The following is an 8,645-nucleotide window of genomic DNA, read 5'->3' as shown; positions in this document are numbered from 1 at the left end:
ATACCCTACTATTATTACCCTATGGTTTTTGCACTTCACAACAATTTGCCTATATTACTTGCTCCTCTATCCCACTCCCACTGTTTGGGGGCCTATAATACACGCTCAACAGTGTGATCGCTCTTCTCCATGTTTCAATTAGAGTCATATGGCCTCATTTGATGGTCCCTCTGACATATCATCGCTCCTCACAGCTGCAATAGTTCCTTTAATCAGTACCGCGTGGCCCCCTCCCCCTATTTTTACTATCTTTTCATTTCAGTTTTATTTAATTGAATTTGCTGCCATGGTGATATTTGAACTCATGGCTCCAGAACATTATTCCGGGGCTCTGGGTTACTAGTACAGGAACATAACCATTATGGTGAACCGGGGAAATGTGCTACATTAATGTGGTGCAATAAGTGTTGGATTGAAATGAGTTAAGTGAAGCTGTTTGTAGAGTGACTGTAATTAATGTCAGTCTGCACGAGTTAACTGAAGCTGTTGGTTCAGTGACTGCAATTAATGGTATTCTCCATGGATCCTAATGTATCTGTGATTGGTTTCCCTCTTCTATTAATAAGGAATTCCTTTCAAAGTATAATCACAGAGTATGTTAGAGTTTCACCGATGGCACTAACAGGGATCAGAAGACTTCTCCACAGAGAGGCAGTCAGAATCTGCATTCTGCTAAATTGGAATATTACAACAATGGATTGGAATCTGACAACATTAAATTGGAATGTTACAGCAATGGACAGGAGTTTAATCTGGGAGTTTGACATGCTTTATGAACATTATAATAGAATTCCATTACACACACGAATATAATTGGCACTTCACGCTTTTAAATACATTTACTATCCACTGCTTGCTGTTGTTGGTGTTCCGGGTAAGTCTCTCTATCCAGCTTTTAACTCAGCAAATCATGGCTAACTGTATATCTCTTCTTGTAACTTACTCTTTCATCTCGGTTAAATTTGCTGTCCGTGGTAAGTTTCTAAATACAGCAATTAGATCTGTAAATCACGTTTCGCTTATGACTGTGCTTGCCAGTTAAGTCGCTGGTACTTATCACAAACTAAGTTTTCTATCTATCGATGTATTCCCGCTCAGTGACCAATTCTGACGCTGAATTTGGCAGCTCGCAACCTGTGCCTTTTCTTTGGCTCGGTGCAGAGTTCTGACCTCTCATCCTCTGAATTAGCAATCCTGCCAACTAGCTCCTCCATAATTTCGTCTGCTCCCTGCACCATATCAGGCTTGGTGCTGCAATCACACTCATCCATTTCTTTGTTACATCTCGACTCATCTATTCGAGATGTCATACAAAACTCTGCTGTCCACATCATAACTCGCACCAAGTACCTTTCCACAATCACTGCCATGATCACTGATCAACATTTGCTCCTGATCCAACAATCTCTCAGTTTTAATATTTCCATATTTAAGATTTAACTTCAGTCTTATGAGTTTTTGAGGGAATTTGAGGAGAAATGTTTATTCGCGCAGAGTGTGATAGGGGTCTGGAACTCACTGCCTGAAAGTTTGGTAGAGGCAGAGAATCTCACCACATTTAAAAAGTTCTTGGATGTGCAATTTAAGTGATGTAACCTACAAGCCAATGGACCAAGCACTGGAAAGTTTGATTAGATTGGGTACCTCTTTGTCAGCCAGCCTGGACACAGTGGGCCGAATGACATCCATCTTCGCTGTAAATTTCAATGATTCTATCATCAAATCCCACCATGGCCTAAGCCTTCCAGTTAGTCCCATTTCACACAGCTGTGGAACTCCCTGGTAATCTCTATCCAGCGATTAATTCTGTAAATATTGCTTAAATGTGTTTCTCTCCTAGTCCTTCGCTATCCTATCCACACTGCCGTTGGCTATTAATTTTGAATGTGAAACGTTTTACCAAGCTTCTAATTTTCTATCTTCAACTCAGGAAAAGAAATTGGTCGAGAAATTTTCTTAAACGAATTTCAGTCTTCTCTCTCTCTCCTGAACGTTTGTAACAGTGAAATGAATGTTGCCTTGGTTTACTAGACCTTAGACCCGATGGATAAAGATCATCGACCTGAAACGTAACTGTGTTACTCTCTCCATGGGTGCTGCCTGACCTGCTGGGAATTTCCATCATTTGTTTTATCCATTTCACATTTCCAACATCCACAATATTTTGCTGCTGTTTTCACCTAATGCTCATTATGGTTACTGACACACACAGTCATCTAATGTCCGGTATTGTTACTGACACGCACTGTCACCTAATGTCCACTATGGTTATTGACACACACCGTCACCTATTGTTCGGTATAGTTAATGACACACATTGTCACCTAATGTCCAGCATGTTTATTGACACACAATGTCACCTATATTCGGTATAGTTAATGACAAACAGTAAGCTAATGCTCGGTATGGTTACTAACACCCACTGTCACCTAATGCTCGGTATGGTTAATGACATATAGTCACCTAATATCCAGTATGGTTACTAACACACACAGTTAATTAATGTTCCGTATGTTTAATGACACTCAGTCACCTAAAGTTCGGTATGGTTGCAGACACATTCTCACCTAATGCTCGTGATAGTTGCTGACACACAGTCACCGAATGTACGGTATGGTTACTGGCCCATCGACAGTCACCTAATGCTCGGTATGGTTACTGACACATCGCACCTAATGCTCGGTGTGTTTACGGACACACACCATGGTACCTAATGCTCGGTATGGTTACTGAAATAAAGTCACTGGAACAAATCCTGGCAGATCATCATTAATGTTTGAAAAGTCCAGTAATCTTTCAGTTCCAGTCAGTGTTTCCTTTGCAAACCTGTGCAGTTCTGCATTCGTGGCACTGCTTCTGATGGTCCGAATAGGATGACAAGGATAATTTACAGTCTCACAAAATGTTCATTCAGACAGATCTTTCTTGCCTTATTCCAAATCTTTGTCATGAATTTACACGTGGATGCCATGTCTGTCTGGCACAGTTCTCTATCGCCTCCTGCTATATTTAAGGAAAAATAATCACAGCTAATTTAACTGTATTGAGAATATGAAAGTCTATTCATATTTTCTTGTCTAATTTTCTGTTCACAAGTGAAATCCAGCAAGTAAGAAAGTGCATGGACAAATCTCTTCCATTTTTGTTAATATACTTTACTAAATCGTTCGCTGACTCTTTGCCTGAGGGATAACTCGCCTCGTCTCGATACTAATACATGCATTTTGTCGGGCATTACCTGGTCAAAGTTAACTATTGATTTTATTTCGGTGCTTATTTTTTGCAATTTTATTTGGAATATCTTCCTTTCAATAAGCGACAATTGGAGTATTTCAACAAAAATGCATAAAACTAAATCTTTAACACACTTCTCTCAGACCTTTTATAATTGTAACTACAGTGCATACATAATCACTATCTTAGCATTGTCATATTATATCCGTACATTTTAAATACAATTGCCAGTAATCATTTCATGCTGAGGAAAATGGTTTTGCAGTTTGTTGTTGCATTCATTTCTCTGCTAAATATACTGGATATTCTAACCAACGCGATTTCCAACTCCCTAATCCAGGGGCATAGAAGTGAATTACACTGCTGCAAATGCTGACTGACGCCGGGTCACGAAGGTTTATGAGAGGTTCTGGTCGTTTTTGTCCTGCTACCTGGTGCGGCGCTTTTGTCTGCAGCGATAAATCTAGTTCTATCATTTGACCTGCCATTGATCAAACATCTGTTACTTTCCAGTTGCATTTATTTCCATTTCATTTATTGATTCCACGATGAATTATTGATAATTCTTCAAGTAAACACTGCATTAAGCCCCCCGGCTAAAATAATTAGATCATTTCATCGAATGTTATAGAAACATAGAAACATAGAAAATCAAAGCGCAGAATTAGGCCATTTCGTTCCATCATTTCCACGCCAGCCGAAAAAGAGCCACACGGCTCTCGGTCAGCAGCCCTGAAGGTTACATATAAACATTTGAACAATAAACAATGGCGGAAAGATAAAGAGCAGCCAGTCCAACCAGTCTGCCGGATACAACTGCGACACCCATTGCATCAAAATATCCTACACTCCAACCCAGCCCGAACCATCTTGGGAGGCGCAAAAAACAAATAAAAACCTTGGCGAACTGAGGAAAAACAATCTGGTAACATTTGTCTCCGAACCATGCAGGCGATCGAAACTAGTCCAGGAGTTCACCATGGCCATATTCGATTCGCTGCAGTACTTACCATCGTATCTGCGTCAGCCAACAACAGGTTATGCATTCTATTCCCACTTAAGAGCACTAGGTCCTTATCCTGCAGGTTAGACCACTTTAAATTCCAACCACACATCCATCACCTTTTCCAGGCAGTTCAGTCCAGTAACGCAGAAACCTCTGCGTGAAGAAACCCCCCTTCAAATCCCCCCTGAACCTTCGAACAACCACCTTAAACTGTTCATAATTGACCCCTCCACAAATGGAAATAGGTCGTTGGTATCCACTTCATCCAGAACCCTCAAAATGTTGCAGACTGCAGTGAGGTCTCCTCGCAACCTCCTCTGTTCCAATGAGAACAGACCCAGGCTATCCAATCTTTCCTCACAGCTACGATTCTCAATTCAAGGCAGCATCTGCGCCCTCTCTATTGCAATCACGTCCTTCCTATAACACGGCACCCAGAACTGCAAGCAGTATTCCAACTGTGGCCTAACCAGAGTATCATACAATGCAAGCTTAACCTCCCTGCTCTTGTATTCGATGCCTCGCCCAATAAAGCAAGAATTCTATATGCTTTCTCCACCAGCTTTTCCATATTGCCTGATATTTTCAGGGATCTGTGTACAAACACTCTAAGGTCCCTCTGCTCATCAACACTATTAAGTCCTCCCAAAATGCAATAGCTTAAACTTCTTCGAAAGAAATTCCATTTGCCACTGCACTGCCCACCAGACCAGTATATTGATATTATCTTGCAGTCCATGACTTTCCTCTTCATTCAAAACCACACAGACAATTTTAGTATCATTTGCAAACTTATTAATCATGCTCACTATATTCAAATGTAGATCATTGATATCTACCACTAAAGCAAGATATCCAGTACTGAGCCCTATGGACACCAGTGGAAACATCCTTCATGTCAAAAAAAGATCCATCAACCATTACATTTTGCTTCCTATCTCTAATCCAAATGTTGATTCAAGTAGTCACTTTGACCTGGATACCTGAAACCCATGGACTTTAACATTCATGACCAGTCTAAAATGTGGGTCGTTATCAATAGCTTTGCTAAAGTCCTGTACACTACATCGTATGCACTACAATCATCGAACCTCTAGGTTACCTCCTTAAAAATTCAATCAAGTTAGTCAAGCATGACCTACCTTTAACAAATCCGTGCTGACTGACCCTAATTAATCCTTGCCTTTCCAAATTAGATGTATCCAATAATTTTCCCATTACTGAGATTAGGCTGACAGCCCTGTAATTATTTGGCTTATCTCTTTTTCCCTTCTTAAACAACGGTAGCACATTAGCAGTCCTCCAGTAATCCGGCACCATGCACAAATCCAAAGATGACTGGAAAGAAATCGTCAAGGCCTCTGGTATTTCCTCTTTTACTTCGCTCAACAGACTGGGATGCAATTCATCCGGGCCTGGGGAATTATCCACTATCAAAGCTGCTAAACCCCTTAATACCTCCTCTCTCATTATGTTTACTTCATCCAGAATTTCACACTCCTCGTTGATAGCAGTACCTGCATTTTCATGTTCCTTTCTGAAAATAGACGCAACGAATTGATAAAGAACCATACCAAAATGTTCCGCCTCCACACATAGTTTCCACTCATGGTCTGTATTACGCACTACCCTTTGTTTAGTTATCCTTTTGTTCTCAATATAGTTATAGAACGTCTTTGTGGTTTCCTTAATTTTATTGCCAAAAAATGTAAATTTCGATAATGATTTGCACTTTTCACCCCAAATTCCATTAAACTGTTGCTCTTGCTCGCAGCCTGATGTATACTTTCTCTGTTTATTTCCCTTCCTTACAGTGAACGTAGTAACGATTGTGATCCTGTCTCGGGGAAAGTGCGGTCTCTCTCAATGTGTCACTCGCTACCTGGTGTCCATGGCAGCGGCGGATCTACTGGTCATTATTCTCGACCTGATATTGAGGCACATTCCGATTGTTTATCGGCGATATTTCTATTTGCTGTTGTCCCTCCCCGTGTGTAATATCCACACTGTCCTGGTTTATGCAGCCACAAACTGTTCTGTCTGGTTCACTGTCACGTTCACCTTTGACCGATTTGTGGCGATTTGTTGCCAGAAGCTGAAGACTAAATATTGCAGCAGGAAAACGGTGGCTGTGGTTCTGGGAACAGTGACTGTGATGAGCTGCTTAATTGACATTTTCTGGTATTTTATGCTGTCAGATGCATATCAGCTATTCAATAAGTCCTGGTTTTGTAGTATACAAAACAGATTAATGACTTCAACGGTCTGGGGAACAATCGAGTTGCTGCATTACATCCTCACCCCGTGTGTCCCATTTGTGGTCATAGTGCTGCTCAATGCTCTCACCGTCAGACACATTTTAGTGTCCAGCAGAGCCCGCAGGAGGCTCCGGTGTCCCAGTAATGTGGAGACTCCCAGAGACCCAGAAATGGAGAACCGCAGGAAATCAATCATTTTAATGCTTCTTATCTCGGGGAATTTCATCCTGTTATAATCGATATATATGATGCATTCTCTGTGAGGCACATTGCGCTGGTTCGATGCTTGGAAGATATATCTACCATATTATGTGAGGAAATTTGGATTCATGTTGCAGCTGCTGAGCTGCTGCACAAACACGGTTATTTATTGCGTGACACAGAATAAGTTCAGAGAGCAGTTGAAGAATGTGGGGAAATATCCCTTTACTTTGGTTGTCAAATTCATTAAACGATAGAAGCAGTGGAGACTTTGCACTCTCCGACTCCCTGCGTCCTGATATTGTGATCGAGTCGCTCTCACGGCGTGGAACCTGTGATCTAGCTGAATATTAACACGTTCACTCACACACTGTGAACACTGAGCACCCCTCTGTGAAGGCCCCATGATCGGGGTCAACATTAATATGCTCACTCACACACTGTCTACAATGTGCTCCGCGTGATGGTTCAGTGATCTGGGCGAATATTAACACAGTCACTCACTGCTTGTCTTCCCTCGGCTCTCGGTGATGGGCCAGTGATCCGCTCACACACTCACACACTCGCTAGATTGGGCTTCCGATGCAGGGTACGACTCTCCCTCAGGTCCCTCTGGAAAGGCACCTCTACCCTGCACAAACATGGACGGCCGTTACATGCTTCCTGATTCAGTGCAACTCCTGTCTGCACGAACACTGGCAGCATCTCCAATAAAGCTTTTCTAGCCCTTTGCAATCCGTTATAGCCACATCTATTCATCATGTCCATTAATGAATTATTATAACACTTTCGAAAATCACAGAATCAGAGTTGTAAAATTATTACAGCATGGACGAGGCCCATTCGGCCCATCGAGCCCGTGCCTACTCACAGCCTGTCCCACACCACCTCGCCCTTTCTCTGTAGCCCTGCACTGTCTTTCTTTCATTTAGAAAGGTCCGGGTTAATCAACGACAGTCAACATGGATTTGTTAACTAGACAGGAAGCAAAGAGTAGGAGTAAATGTGTACTTTTCAGAATGGCAGGCAGTGACTAGTGGGGTACCGCAAGGTTCTGTGCTGGGGCCCCAGCTGTTTACATTGTACATTAATGATTTAGATGAGGGGATTAAATGTATTATCTCCAAAATTGCGGATGACACTAAGTTGGGTGGCAGTGTGAGCTGCGAGGAGGATGCTATGAGGCTGCAGAGTGACTTGGATAGGTTAGGTGAGTGGGCAAATACATGGCAGATGAAGTATAATGTGGATAAATGTGAGGTTATACACTTTGGTGGTAAAAACAGAGAGACAGACTATTATCTGAATGGTGACAGATTAGGAAAAGGGAAGGTGCAACGAGACCTGGGTGTCATGGTACATCAGTCATTGAAGGTTGGCATGCAGGTAAAGCAGGCGAATAATAAAGCAAATGGCATGTTGGCCTTCATAGCGAGGGGATTTGAGTACAGGGGCAGGGAGGTGTTGCTACAGTTGTACAGGGCCTTGGTGAGGCCACACCTGGAGTATTGTGTACAATTGTGGTCTCCTAACTTGAGGAAGGACATTCTTGCTATTGAGGGAGTGCAGCGGAGATTCATCAGACTGATTCCTGGGATGGTGGGACTGACCTATCAAGAAAGACTGGATCAACTGGAGTTCAGAAGAATGAGAGGGGACCTCATAGAAATGTTTACAATTCTGATGGGTTTAGACAGGTTGGATGCAGGAAGAATGTTCCCAATGTTGGGGAAGTCCAGAACGATAGGTCACAGTCTAAGGGTAAGGGGAAAGCTATTTAGGACCGAGATGAGGAGAGACTTCTTCACCCAGAGAGTGGTGAACCTGTGAAATTCTCTGCCACAGAAAGCGGTTGGGGCCAATTCACTAAATATATTCAAAAGGGAGTTAGATGAAGTCCTTACTACTCGGGGGATCAAGGGGTATGGCGAGAAAGCAGGAAGGGG

General features: G+C 42.3%; 1 pseudogene; it reads left to right on the top strand.

Moving 5' to 3' along the window:
* Positions 1-693: 693 nt before the first annotated feature.
* LOC139248178 (probable G-protein coupled receptor 139) lies at positions 694-6,956 on the top strand (annotated as a pseudogene).
* The last annotated feature ends 1,689 nt before the right edge of the window (positions 6,957-8,645 follow it).

The sequence above is a fragment of the Pristiophorus japonicus genome, unplaced genomic scaffold (genome assembly GCF_044704955.1).
Source record: "Pristiophorus japonicus isolate sPriJap1 unplaced genomic scaffold, sPriJap1.hap1 HAP1_SCAFFOLD_29, whole genome shotgun sequence".
Classification (NCBI taxonomy): domain Eukaryota; kingdom Metazoa; phylum Chordata; class Chondrichthyes; family Pristiophoridae; genus Pristiophorus; species Pristiophorus japonicus.
This window is presented reverse-complemented; position numbering and strand designations above follow the sequence as displayed.